Source organism: Ochotona princeps, chromosome 6, assembly GCF_030435755.1.
Source record: "Ochotona princeps isolate mOchPri1 chromosome 6, mOchPri1.hap1, whole genome shotgun sequence".
In the NCBI taxonomy this organism is placed as follows: domain Eukaryota; kingdom Metazoa; phylum Chordata; class Mammalia; order Lagomorpha; family Ochotonidae; genus Ochotona; species Ochotona princeps.
The window spans coordinates 32,233,816-32,246,481 of record NC_080837.1 but is presented as its reverse complement, the minus strand read 5'-3'; the positions used below and the strand labels follow the sequence as shown (position 1 = coordinate 32,246,481).

Here is a 12,666-nt window from a genome sequence, read left to right as displayed (position 1 = left end):
TAAATTTCTAGAAAGTGCATACCAATCTATATGACATAATTTATTTTGATTCTGGATCATTTGTAAGCTGTATTTTCATCCTACCCACAAGAAGCTTTCAGAATATTCAGTGTTTAGGAATGTAATGATGTACTGAGGCATTGTTCTGACTTGGTCATTTGTGCTATACTTTGCGCAGACTCTTCTCACCTGGAAGTAGGTACCTTTGTTCTTTGGGAAATGATGTTTATTTATTTGTGAGGTGATTTCTTTCCTGGCAGTCTGTGTCCTCCATGTCTGGGACTCCCAAATGTTTCCATGTTGGGCCTTCTAGGCCATTTCTTTTTTTGTATATTTTAAAGCTTATTACAAAGGTGAGGGGATTGTAGATTCATGTTAACCACAGACTGCAAGGTGGGAGTTTGCTCTTGGAAAGGTGAATAAGAGAAATATTTCCACCCTCCCTCCTGTGACCACAGGCATAGTGGGAGGAGGCTGGATAAGAAGTGTTATTACTGCTTACTCGCAGGCTATATTGGTGCCAGGGTCAAAGGTAGTCTTTTGAGGTTGCCTCAGAGAACCCCATTGTGGGGAAGAATGCCCTTAGGGGTGTTACTTGCATGGTAGGCATGCAAGAGCAACATAGAGTGAGGGAGGTACGGCTTCCAGCATGTGACCCCAAGCTTGCTGCTCAGTTGTCCTAATTCTGATCCTTATCTAGTGGATCCCTATTGCTGATAGGGAACTTTCCATTCAGTGACCATGAGGGCTGTGTCCTTCATGTCATCTTGTCTTCTCTAAGAAGTTGTTGACTTCCTTGTAAAAGAGGGAAAAGATCCCATCTGTACTCACACAGGTTCTTCATCGTTGTCTTTGTGTGCGTTTCAAAGCCTGTTGGCTGCTCATGTCTACTTCAGAATATCCACAGACTTGTGATAGAATTTGGCCTGAAATACAATTCAATTTGTTTTTCTACTCACCCTTCAAAGAGGTACCCAAGGTCAACCATTAGACTTGAGGTTCTGGTTGTCTTATCTTTCATGTACATCTGCATATAATCTTCATCATTGAACAGGAGTGGACAACGGAGGTGGCCTAGTCTTGCAAAATGTGGCCCATAGCCAGACTACTTGTCTGTCTGTTGTCTCCTAGGATTGGGGATTACGTACAACAGCCTATTTGGAGAGACCCCTAAGAACCCCTATGAGGCCAGTCCCCATACCTGGCTCTCACTTTGTGCTGGCTGGTGTAGTCTCCAGCCCCAGCCCCTGAATTCTTGCATATCAGTGGGTGCAGTAGTTCAGTCTGGCCCACTCACAGCCCTGATTTTCACATGTACTAGCAGTTATAGTAGCCTAGTAAGGGAGACCCCCTAAGAACCACTACCGTACCAGCCCCCAGACCCTGCTCTCATGTATATCATTGGGGGTGTGGTCCAGCTCATCCCGCCTCCAGCCCCAGTCTCATGCACACTGGCAGATGCATTGCCTGGCCTAGGATGACATTTCATGTCCCCCCCCCACTTGCCCCCAGGCCTAGCTTTCCTGTGTGTTGGTCCTTGTCTCAGCCCCATCTCTAGCATTCATGGGAGGGTGCATTGGCCTGATGGAGATGATGCTCCAGATTCCCCAAACAGGCTGACTCTCAAATCTGTCTCTCGAATGTGTTAGCAGAATCAACAGCCAAGTCTTGGGAGATTCTCAGATCCCCTTATTCAACCCTCCTCCATCCCAGCTCATTGCTATGGTCTGGTTTGTGGAGGCCCTTAGTTACCATCTTATGTCTCAAATAGTGCCTCAATAACCTCAGTTACTGCTACACTGGTGGGCAGGACCCTTTCCACTGTGCATCACCTACATGTCCTGTCAGTCTTTGAACTTCTCAGGATCTCCTGTGTCCCAAAAGTCTGTCACTGTCAAATTTCTCATCAGTCAAACTTGTTACCTGATTTAGGTAAATGGCTCACATTTTAATTCAGGGTTGCACAAAGTAGGGGACTCTAGGTCAATTTGTCTGGCAGGAAGGAACATTTTATCATTGACATGATAGAACTGTTGGTGCAAAAAACAAAACAACATTTAGTTGGATTAATTATTATTTAAAAATTCTACAAGCAATGCACCCTCTGCTGTCTGAACCTGAACCTCAGGCATAGCCCCTGTTTTAGAATCCCAGTGTGGCCCAGCAGTGTGGTCTAGTGGCTAAAGTCCTCACCTTGCACACGCCGGGATCCCATATGGGTGCCGGTTCTAATCCCAGCAGCCTTGCTTCCCATCCAGCTCCCTGCTTGTGGCCTGGGAAAGCAGTAGAGGGTGTCCCAAAGCTTTGGGACCCTGCACCTGTGTGCGAGACCTGGAAGAGGTTCCTGGTTCACGGCTTCGGATCGGTGCAGCACCAACCGTTGCAGTCACTTGGGGAGTGAACCATTGGATGGAAGATCTTCCTTTCTGTTCTCTCCCCCTCTCTGTATATCTGACTTTATAATAAAAATAAATAAATCTTTAAAAAAAATAAAATTTACAGAATTTTGGGAAAAAATTGTTTTGAGATTTTGGGTAGCATCAGAGGGGGAATATGACATCAAAATGGTCTATGTGTATTTTGAGTTCTTTTTCTTTTTGAGAAATTTTCTAAAGTGAAAATACTAATGTCTGATCAGTATGAGATTGAAATATTCATGAAATTTTATTAATAATGTTAAGACTCTGTACTAGTCATTAGGATCACAGTGATGGCCAAACCCTGTCTCAAGCTTGTTAGCAACACAGACGTCTAAACAGGCAGATTATCCTGACACTATTTGGACATTGATAGAACAGTATTTATCAGGTACCTGCTGCATATGGCCCACTGTGCTGGCTACACATAACTTCCAATCCCACCTGTGCGCATGCTTGCTTATTAATATGAATTAACACCCAAGCCACTCACTTATTTTAATAATTTTTGAATAGGTATGTCAAATGTATTCTTATTTTATAAGATTTTATTTTGGTTTAAGGCTGTTTTACAAGCAAATGCATCTTCCCTATAAGCGGTTAACTGGAAACTCCTATGACTGATAATAAATATAACACATGTGAATATAAAACTCCATGAATAAGTTTTTCAGCTGTTAATACACTTTAATTCACACATCTCTGCCAATATTTTAGTTAAAAGAACGATTAACAGGCATTAGAGAACACACTTTAGCAAAAAGGAGACGTTTTCCATGAAGTGATCAAAATTAGTGAAAAAGAACTGATGTTGTTAGAATATAGCTTGATATTACTTCACCCAGGACTTTGTATATGTCAGTGCTTGGTGTACTTGTAGAACCAGATCACATGCTTTGTGAAGCTCACATGAGGCTGATGGCTTATACATTGATATGCTGTGAAAAAAATGTGATTGAAGACCTGGAATTGCTGGGATAAATTGGAATTTTGAACATAATACCAATGTGTTTTTTTCCCAAATGGGAAAAAAAACAGCACACTGTTACTAAATCGTGTAGCAATATCAAATCTTCTTCTGAATCGTCCCCCTTGTTTATTGTAGAATGCAGAGTCCTGAATCTCCGGGTCACAGACTGATAGACTGGAAGGCTGGGGAAGCCAGAGACTCCTAAAAGTAAGCCATGGAATTTTGGAAATTTTGTCTATTTTGTATGTAATGATATTACTATTTGACTTAAGTTTGAACTGGGAAAATTCATTTTTCTTAGGGAGATACTTAATTTCATTTTTGGTTTTATGTTTTTCCCCGGACTGGCATTAAATGTGCTTCCTTAAGTGGTCAGGTAGGGTTTCGTATTTCACATAAGCTTCTTGAGTTATTACAGATCAGAATTCAAGCTTTATTCTCATGTTTAACCCTTATTTCTGGCTTAGAAATAAACAAAATATGCGACAAATAATAAATAAATAAATCACTACTTCTAGCACGCTGAGCAACAATCTGAGTCAGTATGTCACATTCTGTATGTGGAAAATCCTTTCTGTAAGTCTGCAAATTTTATTCAGTCTGGCATGTAGTCTTTTAAGAATAAAGTATGTGTACTTTAACAGCCATGGCAGGCAGGCAGTCCACCTAACCAGGCAAGTTGTGCTGTTCTCTGGGCAGAAATGCTAATTGTATTAAGTGATAGAAAAAGAAGCAACTGAGTGTCAAAGAACGTGCAGGATGTAGCTCCGCGTGGCAAGCAATTCTGTGGTGTGCAATGACTAAGAATACTTTCACAGATTCCAACAGTTATGTAAACTCTGTTAGAGTTTTGTAGAAAACACTATCAATTCAGTGTTCTTCTGAATCCGCTATTTCTTATAAATGTATCCACCAAATTCTAGTATTTTATTTTTTTGTGTGTATTATCTTTTATTTATTTTAATCCAATTACAAGGCAGAGCAAAAGAGAGATTGGGCCTGAATGAGAGAAAGAGATATAGTGAAGTTAGCTCATTCCCCCAGTGCCTAGAATAGCCAGTTAGGCCAACCTGGAGCCAGGAACCCGAACTCGGTGCACGTCTCCCAGACAAGTGATAGGAGCTCAAGCATGTGAGCTGTCAGGTGCTGCCTCCCTGGATGCAAGAGCAGTAAGTTAAGTTAGAAGCCAAGGAACTGCTGCTCAGCTTAGCTGTCAGGTACAGGATCCTGACGTCCAAGCTGCAGTCCAGTACACTGGCGCACAGGGAAGACCCTTGAGTATTTTAGAAATCCTTCCTCAAAGTCAACAGTTGTTTCCGAAAAAGAGATTGAATCTCCATGAGATGGCAGTAGAGAGCAGCCTGACAGGTAAGTTCTCCTTACTAGGTTTTTGAACCAGGTAAAGTCTAGGATCTAGAAGGAGGATCCAGTCTAACATAGTGAAGTACCTTCGATTTCCTTCTTTGTTTTCATCTGAAAGAGTCTTCCTTGTAAAGAACACTAAGCACAGCTGTTAGTAAGAGTCTCAGTAGTAATATCTGAGGTTAACAAATGTGCATGGAGAAAAACAGAAAACGATTCCGGAAAGCTGTCAAACAAAAATGACCAGGGTTCTGCCTCCCTGCACTCGCTCGCGCTCTGTCTGTCTGTCTGTCCGTCTCTCTCACACACACACACACACCAATTGGTGTGAAAATGACAGGGGTGGCGTACAACAGAGGAGAAGTCAAGAGGACATAAGAGAAGGCAAGGAAATAAGGAAATAAGAGCAGGTAGAGGCGCCAAGTAGGCATGGGGAGACAAAGTAAGAAAGACATAAGAGGAGATCCAAGATGCCTGAAAGGGAAAAATGTGCTGATTCTGACTATGGAAAGCTACCAGATGAACAGGGAAGGAGCTGCAATCACATAGGACAGTTGGAAACAAATTTGCAAGCAAAAATCTACACAAAGAGGAGAGAGGTGGCAGAACATCACAGACCATACAAAGGATGATTCAGTGAGTGATACAGCATAGTGTTGGCTGGTGAGGGTGCCACCTTTTCAGAGTGATGTGAGAGGAACCTGTAACAGGCCATGCCACTGGCGATATTACCTGAGGGAGAGACTTGTGCTCCCCCACTGTCTTTGATTCTGGCCTGAAGTGTGTACTATCATAGGGGGAAATGCCCACTTAAACTGTGCCTAGCAAATAGCAGGGATGAAGCATCTTCTCAATAAGGTGAGTAGAGGTTGCAGAGACCCATGCACGACTGGAGGGTTTTGTAGAAAGGATGAAGTCATCACTCTTGAGTCCTACTTGGAGGATCGGTGGCAGGTGTGGGGAACAGCTAATTCAGTCTGTGAAATGAAGGCATATTGCTCCACTTTCCTCTAACAAAGCATCAGTCTCAACTTGTCAAGGGGAAATTCCAACAGACCTCTGCTGGATAGGTAGGAAGGTGGGCTTTCTCCATGGTTAGAGAGGTTCATGAGACTGAGAGTAAATCCCTGATCCCTGGGACTGTGGGACTCCCTGCCCTGTGACTGCACAAGAATATGTGGGGTGTGGCTGTGTCTTTGGCCAGTAATTGGGTCTGGCTTCAGAAGCTCAGATTTCCCTGACTCCTATGGAAGTTTATAGTAGAGGATTTGCATTCACACTGGATCCTTTGTGCAGTTCTTATACCTTGATGGGTAGGGTGTGCGAGCACTATGGGCTAAGCCTGGGTGGTTGATTTACCTTGGCTGAGAGGTGCGGAAGCTATGAACACACCAGTCAGTGCAAACATATGCTCCCTGCTACTGCTGATAAAGGAAATCTAGCATGCCCAACTTGGGAATCACTCTGGACTCTCCCACCCTCAAGCACTAACTGGAGCTCCATGGCCACACCCAGAACCCACCTCTGGTTATACATTGGAGGGATAGACATCCCACTAAGTCATAGAAGCATTTTCTCAAGGAAAAAAGCCACCAGATGAGAAAAATCAACAAGTGTTTCCACAGGTGCCTAAAAATAAATTTAGAAATAACAGGAAACATAAACAAGGAAGACAATATGGCTCTTGACAAGAAACAGCAATTCTTTATTATTATAATGTGAAGATCAATAGGTGGATGAAATGCCTGAAAAGGAAGTCAGTGAATGATCACGAAATACTAACTCACACAGAGAAGCAAAGGAATAAAGAAATTCATAATGGCATGCATGAGAAATCCTTCTGGTAAAACATGGCCACCGAAGAGTTCAGTCTGTCAAATACAAAATGCTGTGGGGAGCGTTAACAATAGACTCAGTGAGGTACAAAAAAGAATAGCTGAACTAGAAGATGGATCTTTAGAAACAACTCAGACAAAAGTAAAAGAAGAAAAAATGAAAAAAAATGAACTGTTGAAGCTTGATGAGATACTATCAAATAATCAAACATGCACATCTTAGAAATTCATGAAGACGGTAATGTAGTACAAGACCTATTCAGCAAAATAGCATCAGAAAGCTTCACTACTTTGGAGAAAGATGTACATCCAAGAATAGGGAATACAGGAATTCCCAGAAGACATATTATGAAAAGACCTTCATCATGACACATAGCAATCAGATTTTGAAAGGCAAAACATGAAAAAAGATCCTAAAATGTGCTTGAGAGGAAGGTCTGAATACCTACAATGGAATTTCACTTAGACTGACAGCTAATATCTTACCAGAAATTGTACAGGCTAGGAGAGAATGTAGAAACATAGTCCAATCCTGAAAGAAGAAAAGCAGCAATCCATTAGACTATACTCAGCAATCCATCATCCTGTACCCAGCAAAGATCTCGTTTATAAATGAACATGAAATAAAGATTCTCCAAATTGAATTAATTTGTCACCAGTCCCCAAGCGCATGGAAACAGAAAATGAGAGTAGGCATCATGAAAGAACATAAAAGTAGAAAATCTCCTAATAAAAAAAATACAATCCAAAACATACAGTGAGAATATTTATGGAAAATGGCAAGATCAAGTCATTAGTTATCAGTAATACCTTGAATGTAAGTGATCTAAATTCTCAAGTTAAATGAAACAAACTGGAAGAATGAATTTAAAAAAAAAGACATTTTCTGCCTGCAAGGAACACAACACACCAAGATAAATGAAGATTGATAGTGAAAGTAAGGAAAAAACTCTTCCATGCTAGCAGAAAGCAAAAGCAAGCTATCATAATATCAGAAGAAAAAAAAAAGCTGACTTTAAGACAGAAACTGTCAAGAGTGAAATAAGGGCCTTTGATTAAGTGATCAATTGAACAGGAAAATATGACTATAGTGAATGTATATGAACCCAATGCTAGAGTAACTGGCTATTTAAAACACACGTTAATGAAACTAAATGGAAACATAGGCTTCAATACAAAAATGGTGGGAGAATTCAATACCTCACTTTCATTGTTGAACAGACAATCAACAAATCAACAATCAACAAAGCAATCAGCAAGGAAACAACAGAGCTAATGTACATGATTGCCCAAATGGATATAATGGATATTTAAGGGGTACTAAATTTCACAGCTATAAAATACACATCTTTTTCTTCAGCAATGCAAGCAACTTTCTTCAGGATAGACAATATTCTAGTCTATAAAACAAATCTCAGCAAATTCAAAAATTAAAATTGTACTATTTATTTTTTTCTGACCATATATCTTTTCTGACCGCAATGAAATGAAGTTTTCAATGAGAAACTTAAAGAAATTCTAGAAAATATACAAAGGCAGGGAGACTGAATAATATGCTCCGAAATGAATAATGGGTCACAGAGGAAATCAAAAGGGAAATAAAAAATACCTACAAATAAATGAAGATGACAACACAACATGTTAAAGTATATGGAATGCAGCAAAAGCAGTGTTAAAATGAAACTTTGTAATAATTAGTGCTACATCAAAAAATGGTAAAACATGAAATAAATAAACTAATAGTGCATTTCTACAACTTAGAAAAACAAGAACAAACTGAACCTCAAAGTTGTAACAGAGAATAAATAATAAAATTTGCAGAAGAAATGAAATTGAAACAAAAATGCTATAAAATATCACTGAATTGTTAAGCTTTTTTTAAAAAAAAATCAAAATTGAAACATCATTTCCTGAACTAACCGACAAAGAATATTCATATTTTCAAACTGATAAAATCAGAGATGAAAAGGGAGTTGTTATAAAGGATATCACAGAAATAAATCACTAGGAATTACTATAGACAGCTGTATGCCAACAAATTGGGAAATCTAGAAGAAAAGAATGAATTTCTAGACATAGGATTTACCAAAATTGAGTCGTAAAGACATAGAAAACCCAAATAGACCAATAACCACTATGGTTATTAAATCATTAATAAAGACCCTCCCAACCAAGGGAAGTCCAGAACTGCTGAATCAAACTTTTGAAGAACTGTATCATGAAATAATAAAGTAAATTGATGAATTTTAAAAAATTAAAGCATGAAATTTTGGTCTTCCACAATAAAATTAATTCAACTGGATATAATAAGTATAATGTAATTGAGAAAAGTTGACATTTTGAATTTTAATTATTGTATATAGCCCTTGTCCATACTACTCCAGCCCCTACTCCTCAGTGATCACTTAATACTTACTACTTTCTGAATTATTTATTCACTGTAGTGTTAAGCTTGTGATTATATAGTAAATTATGAACATTAAAGATAAAAAAGGAGCTGGGAGGATGGAGTGGGAAATATAAATATTCTCTCATATGTGTATGTATGAAATACAAGAAATTTGTTTGCTGTATCTAAAGGGGAAACATTGGAAAGAATGCAGAAGGCTAGGTGAGGTTAGCAAAGGGAACAGGGCAGTTGTGACTGATGGAGGAGTCATCTAAGACAGTAGTTATGTGACGGTATTAGCTTTACCTCTTCTGTCCTTAACGGGACTGAAGAGCAGGCTCCAGGTGAGTTTTAACATCCTGTGCTTTGTTTCACTTCTTACTGTAATGAACAATGGAATCATGTTATAAAGATGAGTGTCATTTTCAAAAGCAGCCACACAGGAAACGACATGTCTCGCCCAAGGTCACTTGGCTAACTATTAGCATTACTAAGCCTAGAATTAATTCTATTTTCTTGATTATCAGTGAGGCTATTCTTTTCAAACCACAAGAACAGGGACAATTTGATGTTATTTTGCAAACAGAAAAGGTGTGAAAAGTGTCTGAGATTGGCCATTTTTATAATCTTTGGCTATTATGTTGGACTTTGAGACAAAATTTGGGCCACAGGAGACTTCAGTGTATGGTCCCTAAATGCCTCCTGATTTAATATGGCAATCACGGCAATTAACACAGGATCCTGCGGTAATTTTATCCTTAGAAAATAACTTGGCAGCTGTATATTATGCTTTAATTTATTTTTTTTCCTAAGAAGTCTGAAATAAGAGGCCAAATGGTCCCTGTACCGTGTTTCAACACTTTTATCTTCAAAGATAGTCTTTTATAAAGTAATATTTCAGACAGGTAAAAGAAACATGAAAGAAGTGATGAGGATTCTAGAGTTTCACTGGTTTCCAAATTATGCTGTTTTGTTAATACCAAAAATTGCCCCAGGACTGGACTGGAAGATGTGAATGCCATGATGCACCAGAAAGAGCAGAAATTCTGTGACCAGAGGGACATAAGTCAAATCTTGCTTGCATGTTTTATGATCTGTGTGACACCGGTCTTGTGAACTGTATGCCTTGATTTCTCTTGAGCTTCAGGCTTCTCTCTCTTTCATCTCTCTCTCTCTCTCTCTCTCTCTCTCTCTCTCTCTCTCTCTCTCTCTCTCTCTCTCACACACACACACACACACACACACACACACAGACACTAGTGATAGAATGAAGTCAGATTGAGAAATAAATGAGAAACATGTACATAAGGGATAGCTAGGTAAGTACTGTAGCTTAAAATTGTTGAAAGCTGAAAATGTTGATTTGATGATTGAAACTAAACCCTACAATCTAAAGCAAGTGGTTGAATCTTAAAGCAAAATGTATTGTTCTACTAAGGGCTACTTGCTTGGTTGCATATAATTGTTAAACATAGAATGGATGTAGATTTGTTTTGTTTTGTTTTGTTTTGTTTTGTTTTTCTGGGTGAAGAACTTGGGGTGGTGTTCTATAACAGCCTCTTCTCAAAAGAGTCATGGGAGCTAATGGGAAGACAGCCGTGCAAGCTTTATGCAGTTAGCCTAAGCAATAAAAGACTTCTGTCTGTTTTACTGGCAGCCTTTGGAGTAGTGACAAGGGTGAAGGAAAGAGGCAGGTGGTCTTCCATGGCAAGGCCTGTGGCCTCAACCTCACAGCTTGTAGTGCCCTCTGTTTACTTGGCAAAGACACCTGAGGTGTCTTTGTCTCCAGCCCAGAACCAGTGGAAAATTTGAGGCTTGTAGAAGCTGATGGATATTGATAATGTCTGGCCAAATCTCAGTCAGCACCACTTGAGACAGGAATTGTGACTAGAAGGAGAGTCTTTGGACCAAAATACAAGGTCAACTTTGGCAAAGATTTATATCACAGATCAAATCCAATAGCCATGCTTGAGTCCTCTGGCACACATTAAACAATCTGAAAGAAACAGCTTCTCTAGCTGTGTTCCCATCAAATTTCCAGGATGTCTATATGTAAAACAGGAAACTGATACAAACACTTGCACCTCTTCAAAGTATCAACTTTAAAATTTCATGCACTGGAGAATTGGGGTTAATGCTCAAAAAGAAAGCTTCTTATAAATTAAAACTAATGAAATACAACTGAATGAATTTTGGAAACACATTGCCCAGACTGCCCGGGGTTCCCTGGAAGGAAAAGATTGGCTTTGATAATCAGAAAATGATGAAAAACCATGACTACTCAGCTAGAAACTCATTATTTTTTGTTTCTCTTCCTCTTTATTACTTAAGAACTCTTTCTTTCCCATCTGTATTTTAAAACATCTCTTAGTGACCATTTTTTGATGCTGTCTTTATAATCCTCCAATTCTGGCTCTTAGATGGGGAGAAAATACTTGTTGGCAAGCTCACAGGGGTCTGGAAAGGCCGTGCCTTTCCCAGCTGGCCAGGAGAGCCGGAAGCCTGGGACTGCTGTCCACAGGCTGTCTGGCAAGAGGAAAGGAAGGGAAAAAAGAGGCGGCGGCTTAATTCCCTGCTGGCTGGACCTCGAAAGGTGCCTTTTTTCCCTTTGGCTCATGAGGCAGAATAGAAGGCCAAGAATTCTGGCTTAGTTCCTGTCAGCTTGTTGCCTTGCTTGGGGGCTCATGGGGCGCATGGAAGCTGGAAGAAGCTGAGGGCTGCCCGAGACTGACTTACAGCTGAACCATGATGGAGACAGACCATGCCCCCCACTCTACTGGGTCAAAATCCCTCAGCCAGAACGCCTTTTCTTTCAATGTGGAGAAACACACTGAGGAGTAAATGGCGTAATTAATTGTAAAATGATTGTGTAATACTTTAAGAATCTCTCCTATATTTTTCCCATGAAATTAGCCCTAAAATCAACATCACATTTATTTCTAAGCAAAGTAAGCATGATTGCACTAGAGGTACATGGGATTAAATCTGAGGATGATTTTTCTCTCTACAGCTAATACAGAGCAACTCAAATATCATCTAAAGGCATGATTTTTGAGGGTTTTTTTGCATTTACTGAGGTAGATGATGATTTAATAAAGCCAACTTGTTTAATGCCTTTGCAAGTTGTTACGTGCAAGTAGGCACTAAGTCTTGATCATTTTGGTATGCCCTCCAGTTAATAAAGCAATGAAGAAAAGTCAGGATTGCTCAGAAAAAAATGGTTCTTTTGTCCCCCTAAATTACTTGTCCATTTTGCAATTAGGCAGAACACTATGACCAATTCTGGACAATGGCATGTGAGTGAAGGAGATGTGTTATTTCCAGACTGAGTAAAAGCCCAAGATCAATTTTAATGATATTCTCATGTGAAATTTCCATGGCGCGGCAATGTGAGAGACAAGACATGTGTTCTGAATGACATTGCTGCAGGACAGTGTAGTCTCCTCCACTCGGATCTATGAATGAGCATGTGGGGCAGAGCCCTTGTTGATACCATATTGGACATGGGATATGAGTGAAACATAAACTTTTGTGATACTATATCGCTGAGGTTTGGGGTCAGGATATGACTTATAAAATGCAACCTGGCCGCATACATGACCCAACAGATAGTGAGCATTCAAATAAGGATTGCCGAATCATGGAAAGAACTCTCATTTATCAAAACCACAAAAATGTGTAATCATAATAAAA

General features: G+C 39.7%; 1 protein-coding gene across 1 annotated transcript in view; it reads left to right on the top strand.

Annotated features, from left to right (window-relative positions):
* The window catches only part of SEMA6D (semaphorin 6D), a 393,639-nt gene that overhangs the window by 55,763 nt on the left and 325,210 nt on the right, over positions 1-12,666 (top strand). The window contains exon 2 of the mRNA XM_058665903.1: positions 3,523-3,594. The gene's annotated coding sequence lies outside the window, so the exon portion shown is untranslated. The remainder of the gene's footprint in view (positions 1-3,522; positions 3,595-12,666) is intronic.